The sequence below is a fragment of the Equus quagga genome, chromosome 2, assembly GCF_021613505.1.
Source record: "Equus quagga isolate Etosha38 chromosome 2, UCLA_HA_Equagga_1.0, whole genome shotgun sequence".
NCBI lineage: Eukaryota > Metazoa > Chordata > Mammalia > Perissodactyla > Equidae > Equus > Equus quagga.
The window spans coordinates 78,061,302-78,074,756 of NC_060268.1; the positions used below are offsets into that span (position 1 = coordinate 78,061,302).

The following is a 13,455-nucleotide window of genomic DNA, read 5'->3' on the forward strand; positions in this document are numbered from 1 at the left end:
TGATCATGGGAGATTACCACACAAGTACAGTAAACAAAATGCAGATTTAAGTCCTTGCCTTTGGCATTGATTAAGAGTGTCTAGAGAGAAGGTCATCTCCTTTCTTCTTCCTGGTACAGAGAGGGAGATATCTTTACAGATGGAGAGTTCCTTTACAATGTAAATGTCTCTTACAAACGGCAAGTAAGTTCTACTTTTCAGTTGCTTTCCTGTCTGCAAAGAAACCAGCCTCAAATAATCCTCATGCCAGAGAGACATATCTTGGGGTGGCCATTTCCAGGTCCTCCCAGTACTAAACCCCAGATTGCTTCCTTTTGGAGGTCCTCGGGTGGTGGGGTGTGGGAGTGAAGAGGGGAATACAATTCGATGCTCATGTGGTCCCGGCAGTTCCAGAGGCTGTGTTTGAGGTCGTTCTTACCGTCCATGTCTTACACACGATGAAACTGAGGCCGACCATGGGAAGGGATTTGAAAGGTAACAGAAGCGCCATACCCTTTGAAAGAAGTGGAAGAACTAAGCAGATATCAAGGTCCCCTGAGTGGAGGCAAGCAGATGACGGTTGTGTGCCTTGGTCAACATGGAAGCATCTTAGCCTTCTAAGCAATAGCCGATCATTTTCCTTTATATCTAGACCAGATGCTTCTGTACTGGGCCGGTTTGGGGAGGCAGGGAACTCCCCCAAATTCCCTAATTAAAACCCGTTGCTAGAAATGTCTGTCCAGGGAAATGAGAGCGACTGTCAGGCTTCATTAGAAAAGTAACAACGCTGGGTCCAGATTAGAACTTTGTGATCAAGTAGGAGCCATTGTCTGCCTGTGCCAACAGCAAGACCTCATTGCCTTCTTCCAAAGAATAACGCTGTTCCCTGTGACTTCAGACCCGGGACCAGAGTGAAGGTGAACTGTCCAGCCAGCACAGCTATTTGGGAAATACTCTCAGTCCCTCTGTTCCTAGCAGATGAGGCCTCCGGAAGGAGGCTCCCGGTGCTATGGTTTTGAAAGGAACAGAGAAATTCCTTTATAAGTTACTCTGTCTTCAGCAAGATTGGAGGGAGAAGAGGAATTTGGATGTGATGTTTAAGACCAATACATCCCCATCCTCTTGTACCACCCCAGGCTTCCCGCTCCCTGGTCGTCTACTGCCTCCGTCATGAATTCCTGATCCAACCCAGGGCCTCGCCTTGAAGCCCTTGAATCTATTGGCCTTGCTCTTCAGCTTGCGTTTGCAGAGGTTTCTCTGTTCAAGACAGTGTGAAACCTGATGGCCTCTTTTCTGTTCTCTTGATGATATCACCCTGCCCAAGAGGAGGGTGGGCTGTGAGCCCGGCAGAGGAAGTGAAAGGTGGACTGCCTTCCTTCCCCTTTCCCATAGTCGCCCTTCATCCCCCTCCAGCCCCCTCAGGTACACCCACCTCAGTCTGAAAGTGTCCCAGAATACCTGTTGTGCCCACTAGTGGGGTCAGGCTTTGTTGTGGTAAAATACATATTCATGAGGGCTTTGAGGAGCTTCATTGAAATGCGGTAGTCTCTCCTTCCAGCTGATACAGAACCCATGGCTTTCTTTGCCCAACCCATGTTCTTAAGGCAATAATTATGTGATGAATGGCTAAAGAAACATTTTAATTATTTGTTTTGGGTGATTTCTGATCATCTCATTAGAATGTTAATTGGTTCACTTTTATAGGTAATTCAGAGCCTCTCATTCATTTAAATTTCTATACGTGAAGGAGCTCTATATGAGCATCCATATCATTTCTGAAACCAAAATAATTTCCTCTCTTTCCTTCTGTTTTATTTCAGAAAGATTTCATCACTAGGAGGTTTTTCGGGACATTGCCAAACCACTCGTTTTTGGTAAGAACTATGAGGTTGCCTTGCATGGAGTGAGGTTTTGCTTCTGACGTGTGTGAAATGGGATCATTTTGCTCTGGGAGACTGCTCTTCAAGTGGAACTGGGGAGTTGCCATAGTTCTTTATTTCCTGGGAAGCTGTGTCTGTGTAATTTAGTGGTAGTCTGAGCGCAGGGAGTCTGAAGCTGGGGTTTGCTTCACAGCCAAGGAGCCGATGAACCCTGGGCTCCCTGCTGGGCCCTAATGTTGCCAGAAGCCAATGCCTCTCCCCACCCACCGCAAGACAACAGCAACTCGCCCCAACCCCCTCCTGATTATACTAGTGCTTCTGTAAATGACAGTCCTCATCCGATTCAGTCGTTAATTTGTATAACCCCTGCATAGATTTCTATTTATATCGAAAGTAGATACATATCACCACAGATAACAATTCGAAACCTTTCGTTGTCGGTCTTGAACAACATTACTAGCCTACTGGAGGTTCACCATTGTGAAATACCAGGACGCTGAGTGGAAGACTCTAGCTTTGGTTAAAAAGAGCCTTCCTAAGCTTATAGAGTTGAGGGATGGCCCGTGTTTTTTTCACCCTATGGATGAAGCTGTATTGTGGTTCTGGTATCCCTGACCCATGGTGGGCCCTTGGCTTGCTCTTGTCCCGTAGGACCTATAGGAACAGATTTGCACTGGTCTTCATAGCCCAGGTTCCGAAAGGTGAGTGCCTGGTACAGAGGAGATTTGCAGGAGATAGATTATGGACTGAAGATGAGATAGATTATGGACTGAAGATGAGTGGACGTTCTTCTTCTTGGGCCAAAGACACCCTAGTGGTTTGGTTGTAAAAGAAGCTGATGTATGGGTTGGGGTATGTTTGAAGAAGATAATGTCGTTAGAGGTGAGGAGGCCGAGCCAGGCATGGTCTCCGTGTGCTGGTGCCCCGAGTAGGTCCAAGCTTCTGATGGATTCCATGGGTTCCTAAGCATTTGTGGGAAGAGCCTCTGCTGGTTGGATGGGGCAGCACTGGGCAGCAGACCAGAGTATCATATGGAGTGTCATAGGGTGGCTTTGGGACTCCCAAAGGAGAAGAATACTGTGTTCCCCATGGGAAAGCTCTGTACCAATGCTAAGGATAAAGATGAAGACCAAGCGGGACAGAGATGTGATACTGGAGTGTCAAGATCAGGGTTCAAAACCATTGTTTTGCCTCTAGGACCACAGAAGGACACAGTCCTTGCTATTTGGAGCTGCTGAAATTTCATAGCATTTTGTAAATGCTTTGTAAAGCAAGGCAGCTTCATTAATTTCACTTGCTGATCCAGTATCTATCCTGTATCTTGGTAAACGCCCATAATCACTGTGCTGTGCATAGGCAGAAATTCCCTGGCATCAAACTGGGGAGTGTTCTTGTACGAATGTCCTGGATGGATTCTGTGGTGGCTTTAGGGGTAGGGCGTATTCATAGGCATTTAAGAGATGTTGAACTATCAGCCCCCATCCACGGAAACAGAGGGTGAAACTCTATAGGAGCTGCATGATTTTTAATGGGTTTGGGCATAAGAATAAATGAGTATTTTTCTGAGCTTTTCCTCAGTTATCAGTTTTTAAAGTTTTTAAAGATTTTCTATTGAAAGTCATAAACATACTTCAGCCTTAAATGCAATACATGCATCAGCCATCCTCAGCTGTGAAAATGCTAAAGAATTTGGGGAAATTCTGGAAAGGGAGGAGATTTTGTTTGTAACTGGAGTAAGGGTAGGTTGTGAAGAGAGATATGATTTATGGGGAAGTGGCCTCACAAATTGCAGTGAAATTCCAATCTTCTGGGAGCCCAGGGTCAAACCGCCACTCAATCTCTCCGCCCTCTAGGAACTGTCCACCATGACATTGGCTTCTTGAAGCTTTTCTTAATGAAATTGGGGATGTCACTGCATTCTGATGGAGCCACAGGGCAGTTCTATTTATGTCTCTACGGTATAGGGTATTTTCTTTTCTTCTGAGCCCAAAAAAGACCTAGTGGAATTTTTATGTATCCTGAAATACTATTAGATATCAAAATCAGTTGCGATAGACAGGAAGCCATGCTCTCTTCCTGATTGCGCTCACCTGTCTACAGTGTAATGGGACATTCATTTAAGTGGATATACTCATTGCAATTCTCTGCAGCTTCCCTGCGGAAAAGCACATTTCTTCTTGCATATTGCAGAAAAGTGAGAGAAAAGTGGCAATGAGATGGATATTTTAAAATGTCAGTCACGCCAGAATGGATCTCTGTGAGGAGATCTGTAGAGAGGAGAGACCTGGGATGATTTGTTTTCTACTGCAGATGAACCATTCTGTATCTTCAGAATGCTCGAGCCCAGAGTCTGTGCCTGACGTCTTTCCATAGGATCCCTCTGTGACTGTGCTTCCACTTACAGTAAAAGTTTGCAGCTGTGTTCTATTTTTTTTTTCCCTGAGAGAATTAAAATCTAGGCCTCACTATTCCTATGATATCTATCCTACAGTCCCTTGATCTGGAAAATGTGTGAATCAATAATTATATAAATTCTGTGATTCTCCTGAAGGAATGTTGGGAAAATTAATAAGCTGTGTTTAAATCATGGGCAAGTTTCAGAAAATATGTTAAGTCAGAAGATGTGGCATTTGTGAAAATGGCTGGCTGATAGGATGTTAGCATGCCCTTGCCCAAGTACAAACACATAAAAATGCTGTGTAAAATCTGTCCAAGAATGTTCCTAAAGTGTAAGATCCTAAGAAAGGCAGAGAAATTCCCAGCTACCAGACAGTAAAAGAAAACACAAAGCTGGAGCATTAAGAGGAAGCTGGCATGAGGGTGAGGCAGCAGGGTTACTCATGGGAAGCTGTGATTAAGATTTGTGGGGGGCTGGCCTGGTGACGCAGTTGGTTAAGTGCACATGTTCCGCTTTGGCGGCCTGGGGTTTGCTGGTTTGGATCCTGGGTGCGGACATGGCACTGCTTGGCAAGCCATGCTGTGGCAGGTGTCCCACATATGAAGTAGAGGAAGATGGGCACAGATGTTAGCTCAGGGCCAGTCTTCCTCAGCAAAAAGAGGAGGATTGACAGCAGATGTTAGCTCAGGGCTAATCTTCCTCAGGAAAAAAAAAAGATTTGTGGCATTCGTGTAGGGAGAGCCAGGGAAGGGTGGCACAGGGTAGCGAGCCTAGTGTCAAACTCTCACGTGTACGGGAATCTGGGAGGTGGCAGAGATGTGTTATTGACAAAATGGGAAAGGATGCAGGACAACTGGTTGACAGGGGAAAAGATAAAATGAGATCCCTACCTCACAGCATGCGCACAAGTAAATGCCCATAGAATTAAAGACCAAAACGAAGACCAAGATGTTAAAATGCGCAGAAGAGGTTTTCTGTGTGCCCTCGAGGTAGGAAAAGGTAAGACGCACACATGTGCACACAGACAAATCTTAAAAGACTGGTTAGTTAAACATCAATATTAGCAACTTCTTTAAGAGAAGAGACACCAGATAAAGTATAAAACAAACTATGACCTGGAATAAATATCTGTGATACATTTACTATAAGGGATTAGTATTCTGTCTGTATAAAGAACTCTTTCAGATCAATAAGAAAAAGACAATGTGATTGGGAAAAGTGGGCAAATCATATGAATAAGAAGGAGGTGGGGATGAAAATGTTGGCTAAGCCTGAACAGTGTCTTCATGGGTGTTTGTTACATTGCTCTCTACACTTCCTTCTGTGTATTTGAAAAAGTTGATGAGGGGCTGGCCTGGTGGCATAGTGGTAAGTTCTTGTGCTCTGCTTTGGCGACCTGGGGTTTGTGGGTTTGGATCCTGGGCGTGGACCTACATACTGCTCGTCAAGCCATGCTGTGGTGGCGTCCCGCATGTGAAATAGAGGAAGATTGCCACAGATGTTAGCTCAGGGACAATCTTCCTCAAGCAAAAAGAGGAAGAGTAGCAACAGATGTTAGCTCAGGGACAGTTTTCCTCACTGAAAAAAAAAAAAGTTGATGAAAGAAGAGTTCTGTTAAACATCTCAATGTATGCGCACGTAAACCTCACTGCTCTTGTGTTGTGTGTCCCTTTGCAGGGCTGTCTTGCTTCTGTTTACCAGCTTATCCTCTGACTTCCTGGGCTCGCCTTTTTACAGGCAGTTCTGCAGTCCTCTCATCATTGAAATGGCTAGGATTTCTTTATTTTTCCCTCAGCTTTATTGAGGTATACGTGGTTTACAAAAAAACTACATGTAATTCATTTGTACGATTTGGTGAGTTTGGACATCTGTATACACTCGTGTTACTGTCACTGCAATCCAGGTAATAGATATACCCATCACCTCCAAAAATTTCCTTGTGTCCCTTTGTTTTTTGTTTCTTTGTTTTGTGGTAAGAACACTTAACATGAGATCTACCTTCTTAACAGTTTTTTAAGTACATAATACCTTACTGCCAACCTTAGGCACTGTGTTGTACGGCAGATCTCTCGAGCTTATCCATCCTGCATAACTGAAACTTTATAGCCATACAGCCACTCCCCATTTCTCCCTCCCCCAGCCCCTGGTGGCCACCATCCTACTGTCTACTTCTATACCTTTGACCATTTTAGATCCCCCATATAGGTGAATCACGCAGTATTTGTCCTTCTGTGACTGACTGATTTCACTTAGCATGATGTCTTCGTGGTCGTTCTGTGTTGTGGCAAGTGACGGATTTCCTGCTTTTTAAAGCCTGAGTCTTATTCCATTGTGTGTATGTACCACATTTCCCTTATCCATTCGTCTGTCCATGGACATCTGGGTTGTCTCCATACGTTGGCTGAACTAGCTGGGCTTTGCACATTGACCTGCCCCTGTTCTTTCAACAGCAGCCTTTACACGGCTGCTCTTTTTGGCTCTAGGTGGCTGATCACTCTTCCATGTGCTTCTCCCCATCTTGACAGACAAGGCTCGTGGGCCACCCTTTTTGGGGCCTTAGTTGGACAATTAAGCCACATTGAAGCCTGTTCTGTGCGTTCCTACTGCTGATCCCTCTGTGCACTTGGTTGCCTGCTTGTCCGCATCCTTCACAGTGCCCATGCCAGTGCCTTGTGTATAGTAGATGCTCAGGAAGTCTGTCATCACCATTTAGCTCTAGTTAACCTTTCAGAAGCTTGTTTTCCTCATCTGTAAAGTGAAGACTCATGATTTGGGGGGTAGTGGTGAGAATGAACTGCATCGTGGATGGGGAGTGCATAGCTCCCCAGCTTTCTTAGTGTCCTTCCCTGGAAGAGGCAAAGAGAGGACATGATGCTGGCCACTATGATTTGCTTTCAGACTTGGTATATTTGTTTTCAAATGCTTGAAAATGCCTGCTCTGACACCCAACTTTTTTTTTTTTTTTAAGTTGCATGTTAGGAGAGAAAAATTCATCAACACCTTTTTTTAAAAGATGAAAATTGTGTTAAGAAAATAGCACTATGAGCTGCTACTAGGTTGAGCCCAACATAATTAGTGTGATTAAATTGAAGGAAGTTAGCCATTTCTGTATGTAATTTCTTATTAATGATATTCAGATCTAATTAATTATATCCAGTTCTAGTTAATTACATGAGTGTGTAAGCTGGCGTTCTCAAAGTGTGTTCTGTGGAGTCTCATGAGGTGTTCCTGAAAATAGTAATCCACAATCAGATCAGGCTAGGACACGCTATCTGTACTGCCCACTCTTGGAGAGTCCCAGAGCGCCATATTAAAGGCCTCGGGAAGTCCCTCGAGAAAGTAATTCTTTCATGCTGTCTAACTCATCATTTTCTGAACTTGTTTTTACCACATGTACTTTTAGATACACAAAGAAATGCTAATCGAAGTCAGAACAATTCTTATACCATAGCTTGTGCTTGGACTGGTTGATAAGCAACATGTATGTTTATGGAGACGTTCCTCAAGTCTTCCAGAGCGACACTGCTGGGGTCTCCTCTGTTGCGACAGAGCATATTGCCAAGAGTATTGGTTTCATACAGTACAAGCCTACGACAGAGTAATCTCCTTTCTCTGAGGAGTCACTTAATCTCCTTCAGTCAATTTGCATACATGCAGGGGACAAATGGTGATGGCATGCTGGCCCTTCAGGGTGGCTGTGAAGGTGAAAGTTAGAACTTGGAAGTGCCCCGCTCTGCTCCTGGTTGTGGGAGGATTCCGAGAAGCCGTGGTGGTTACCTGCTATGGCAGAGACCCTCGTTTACAAGGAAGGCCATGTAATGGACTGTGTGTCTTGGCCGCAGGGCTCAGTGATCTGAGACTGCAGGGAGAGAGCGCCACTCCCCTCCTGGTTGGGTCTCCATAGGAGGTTTGAAAAGGAACACCTGACCTCCATTTTGATTATCAGCCACTAGGGGAAGGTGTAGTGTTTTGGTGGCCGTACACCGTGTGTCAAGGGAGGTGAAGAGTGGGCCCTGGGGAGAGGCGACTCATCAGTCTAGTAGGTTATGCAGGAGCAGGTGAGGTTTGACCTTTTGTCTCGAAGGAGGAGTGTAAATTTCTGGTAGAGAGAGAGGGAGGAAGGTTGGGCATTCCGGGCAAACAGAAGCACATGTATGACCAAAGCATAGAGACATGAAGCAGTGGGGCAATCTTAGGGAGTACGATTGGTTTGATCTGGCTTGACGGAGTAGCCAGAGGATGAGGTGGCAGAGGCCAGATTGTCCTGTTTAGATGGCCACAGAGAACCCCTGGGAGGGCTTTACCAGAGGGCTGATGCCAGAGATGACTGTGGAGGACCGGGAGGCGGGGAAGGCCTGTGTGCTGAAGGCTCACCCTATGGGCCGGGGAGGGGTGATGCCGCCTGAGTAAAGCCTGGTAGGGTGTGGAGGAGAGGACGAGGGTGAGAGCTGCTGAGGAGAAAGAGCTGGCAGAGCTGTGTGGAGGGTCCAGGAAAGGGAGTGGTCAGTGGGAGCAGGAAGTGGGAACTCAGAAGATCATCTTTGAGGTGGGGAAAGAATTGTAGAGTTCCTACTTCATGAAGGGCTAAGGAGCTTTTGCGGGGGTGGGTATGGGGATTGGGAGTGGGTGCGTAGGAACTCCAGAGTCAGGCCTTGTTGGCTGAGGCCACAGATTGGGGAGAACTCCATGGAGAGTGGAGCATGGAATAGGGGAATGAGAAGCCTGGGGAGAGTGGCCAGAAAGCGGCTGATGCACAGAAGGGAGGGGGGCTGGGGATGTTCAATGGCCCGGTGGTGGTCGCTGGAAGACCAAGTAGGATTTTAAAAGGCAGAGAAAGTGAACATAGGCTTTTTCTTTTTCATGAAAACTGTTCAGGAAGGGGAGAAGAGAAAGGACAGGAAGAGAAGGGAGCAAGGTGTTTTCTTGTGAAGAAGGGAAATTGATTGTGCAGTGTCCTTCAGGGATGAGGAGAGAAGCAGTGCGTGTAACAGATGCGGCGAGGAGGGAAGATGGCGCGAGCCTGGGTGCCCACGAAGGGAGCTTCTTGTTCTCTGGATGGAGTGAGGGAGAGAAGAATCTGAGGCGCTTCCAGCTGTGACCTCTCTTCTCTTTGGGAGGTAGGAGTCAAGTCCGCGATGAGCAGGAAGGAATCACCATCCTGGAACATTCAGCACCTGCTTAATCTTTCGTGGTAAATGTACTTCGGGAGGGTGGGTTTGACTCATCTTAAGTCGATTCTGAAAGTGGTTCCCAAAGATGACCTCCAAGAATATTTTCAGCCATGAAAACCCTGGATTATCTGTGTGGCCTCCCCAAATCCTGGCTGAAGAAAATGACACTTCTTGGGATGTTCATCTGTTTTTTTGTCTTTTGTTCATTGCTCAGTCTTGACAGTCCCGATGTGGGTCCTTCAGCAAAGTAGGGGCATCAGATGGTAGGAGAGCTGGGAAGGTATTCCAGGCGGGGAGACCTGTCAGTTGCCAAAGAGAATTAGCTCTCGCCTTTGACAGTGTGAGATTTCACATCAGAAAATCCATCAACTTTAGGGAGCGATTAGCTTAGAGAGAAATCATAACTTCCTCCCCTTCCCTCGAGCCTCTGGGGGTGGGGGTGGGGTGCAAGCCCGGGTGGAGTTGGCAGCATCCCAGCTGTACCCACGTTCATTGCTCTGTGTGTGACTTAATGACGCCAAGGATTCTGTAGGGCTCTAGAAGCACCTGCTTGCCTCTGTTTCTCTGTGAGGGCCTGTGTTTGCACATGGCAGTCCCCTGGGAGGCAGACGTGTGCATGTGACTTCACTTCTCTCATTCCTTCTCTTACACCTCAGCCCGTCCAGAGGCAGTGGTAGCATTCCTTTATTGAGCAGACGCCAGACTGCAGAGTCGTGCGCCAGACATAACGAAGAATCAGGCTTAATTGGTGCTCCTTAAGCTCTGTAAGTGGATGTCATGACTTCTGCTTTCCAGAGAAGGCGTGCTCACGGACTGATGTCTTGGGCAATGCCGTACCGTGCGTAACTGAACTGGGCTCTGCCGGCACAGTGTGGCAAGGAAAGCGTGCAGCATGCCTCTCCCCACCCTCCCCTGCAGACTCAGAGGCGCCCTGGTCTCTGGCAGCTGTTGCTGCCCGAGGTCCCCAGGCAGGGGAGGACACCCGGACAGCCCTGGAGCCTAGCCTTGCTTTGCCCAGAAAGTTGCTTTGGGATCTGTTGCCTCTTTGTTTTGTCATCCACCGAAGGATTTAGGGAGGGGAAACTGGGGTGCTGTTGTTTAATGGGGAGAGTTCAGTTTTGCAAGATGAAGAGTTCTGGGCATGGATGGTGGTGATGTTGGCACAAGTGTGAATGTACTTAGTGCCGCTGAACTGTGCACCGAAAAACAGTCTAGATGGTAAATTTTATATCTTTATTTTACCATAATTTAAAAAACATAAGAAAGAAGACCCGCAGTTTGTCACTGTAAACGCTCACTGAATGTTGTTATCTAAAGCACAGGGCCGGTGACAGAGATGCTCAATACATGCAAATTCTACCTGCAGTTCTTCCTCATACCCCTGAGTTTCTGCCTTCTCACCGTTCTGCGACTTGTTTCCAGCTCTCCTCCTCCTCTTAGTCTCCTCCAAATGTCATTGTAACCATGTCTCTGTCTTTCTTCCAGGTGGGAATCTGTTCCCTAGGGTGGTTTGACCAGGAAGGAGTGTGCGCATGCACGCACGTGTTTGTGTGTGTGTGTTTGTATGTGTGTGTGTAAGGCAAGCTGGCTGGATTCCCTTTCTAGATGCTGAACTATCAAAAGTGATCCTCACCTGGGGATCCTCCCCAAGTGCAGTCGACCACATAGTGTGCCTGGGCATCATGGAGAAGGCACCTAGAAGCCTGGCTCAGAGAAATTAGGGCAGTGGTTATGGTGCCATGGCAGCAAGCAGAGCCCTAGCTCAAAGTGGAATCTGAAGGAAAACTTTTTTTGAAAGATGAGCCCCAGCCCATAATATGGTGCCTTCTCTGGTCTCATCCCGATTGCGTTGTCCTTCCTTCCCTTTCACAGTCCACCCCATCATGACCAACTGGACTTATTAACAGACGCAAGTAAACTTGGGAGGAGGCTCTGCAGAGTTACCTTTTCAAAGCCATTGTTTTGAGTTGCATAGTGTGCAAGACCAGCAGTGTAGGCCATAACGTTCTTTTTAAAAATAAGCTTTTTAAATTGAAGTATAACATAAACAGAAAAGTACAAAAATCCTGAGTGTTTATTGCCATGAATTTTCTCAAAGTGAACACATCCATGTAACTACCACCCACATGAAGAAATAAAGCATCAGCAGCACCCAAGAACCGCCCCCCCCAGCATCCCCTCCCAGCCACAACCTCCCATACTCAAAGGTAACCAGAATCCTACCGCCAAATATTATTTTTGCTAATTTTTGAATTTTTTATAAATGAACTTCTACAGCATGTGCTCTTCTGTGATAACTTCTTTCACTCGAGAATCATTCAGGGGTGTTGAGTGTGGAAGTAATTCATGGATTTTCACTGTCATAGAGTTTTGCATTGTGTAAATATACAAGAATTTGTCTATTCTACTTTTGATGGACATGCAGATCTTTTCCAGTTTTTGGTCATTATTGCTGCTGGGAACATTCTTACACATTTGGTGCACACATGATTGTATTTCTATTGAGTGTATACCTAGTGATGGAACTGGTGGATCACAATAAGATATGGATATGTTTATATTTTAATGAACATTATTAACCAGTTTTCTGAAGTGTTTATAACAATTACACTCCCAGCTGCAAAATAACGGTTTCATTTGTTCCACATGCTTGCTAGTAATTGGTATTGCCAGTCATTTTATTGTTAATTCTGGTGAGTGTATAGTGGGATCCTGTGGTTTTCATTTGTATCTCACCAAAGACTAATGATGTTGAGTATCTTTTTTTGAGTATTTTTATTGTCCTTTTGGATATATTCTTTTGTGAAGCTCCTGTGTAAGTCTTTTGTTGATTTTCTTTTGGGTTTTCTTTCTTGTTGTGCTTTGTAGGATTTCTTTATGTGTTTGCTACCTGAGACCTTTGCTAGATGTATGCATTGCATATATTTTCTCACGCCGTTTCTTCCTCACTTTCACTGGTATCTTTTGATGAAGAAAAGCCTAGCATATTAATCTTTTCTTTTAAGATAATTGCTTTTTGTGCCCTGTTTAGGAAATGTATGCATACCTCAAGAACATGATAACATTCTCCTGTGTTGACTTCTAGAAGCTTTATTGTTTGAACTTTCACTGTTAGGTCCACCTGGAGTCGATTTTTTTATGTATGTGTGAGATAGATGTCAAGATTCATTTTTCTTCTAATGAGTATCCAGTTGACCCAGCACCATTTATTATGCCACTGCTCTCTATAATAAAGGTCTAATTCCCTTTTTGGTGTTTGCTTTCAAACCCCACCTCCTGCTTTTCCTTCTGCCCCACACCTCAGCAAGCTGTTGAGAAAGCTGTTGTACACAACCTTGCATGGTACTGGTGGGAAGTTCAAACCACACAAGCCCCAGCCACTGCATGCAAACTCTTCCGTGGCCTCACCCTAGCCACCAGGGTCACTCACTCCCACTTTCTCTCAAGCCACTCCAGCCACTTCTGGAACTGGCTTTTGTGCCTGCCATGTTCTCCCTAGAAAGACAAATAAGTGAGTACTTAACCTTTCCATAGCCCCTTGGTACATGTGTGGCATCACCAGTCTCGAAATATGAACCAATTTTGTGTTGGGAGGTAGATCCCACCCTCCATGACGTGATCACAACATTCTGCATTGTCACTTATGCATAAATGAAATTACTGTGTGTGTAGGTCTCTATTCAACTCCACTGGTCTGTTTGTCTATCTTTGTACCAAGACCACAATATCTTAATTACTGTGATTTTATGATAAATATTTACCTCTACTAGTTTTTAAGTCCTTTAATGCTTTTCTGCTGTAAGATTGTCTTGCTGTGTTTGGCCTTTTGTATTTCCGCAGAAAATTTAGAATCATTCTGTCAATTTCCATACAGACACTTGTACGTAAAACCCTGCTGAGATTTTGGTGAGGGTCCTTTGAATTATAGCTCCCTTAAGAGGGAGTTGATATTTTTATAATATTAAGTCTTCAAATCCATAAACATATAATTTCCCTCTCTTTGGGTCTACTTTAATTTCTCTTGATA

At 45.3% G+C, this 13,455-nt stretch overlaps 1 protein-coding gene across 4 annotated transcripts in view; it reads left to right on the forward strand.

Annotated features, from left to right (window-relative positions):
• The window catches only part of APBA2 (amyloid beta precursor protein binding family A member 2), a 233,727-nt gene that overhangs the window by 114,834 nt on the left and 105,438 nt on the right, over positions 1–13,455 (forward strand). For 3 of the 4 annotated variants that reach the window (XM_046650735.1, XM_046650728.1, XM_046650748.1), the window contains one exon: positions 1,800–1,853. The gene's annotated coding sequence lies outside the window, so the exon portion shown is untranslated. The remainder of the gene's footprint in view (positions 1–1,799; positions 1,854–13,455) is intronic. The other variant, XM_046650742.1, reaches the window with a different exon arrangement.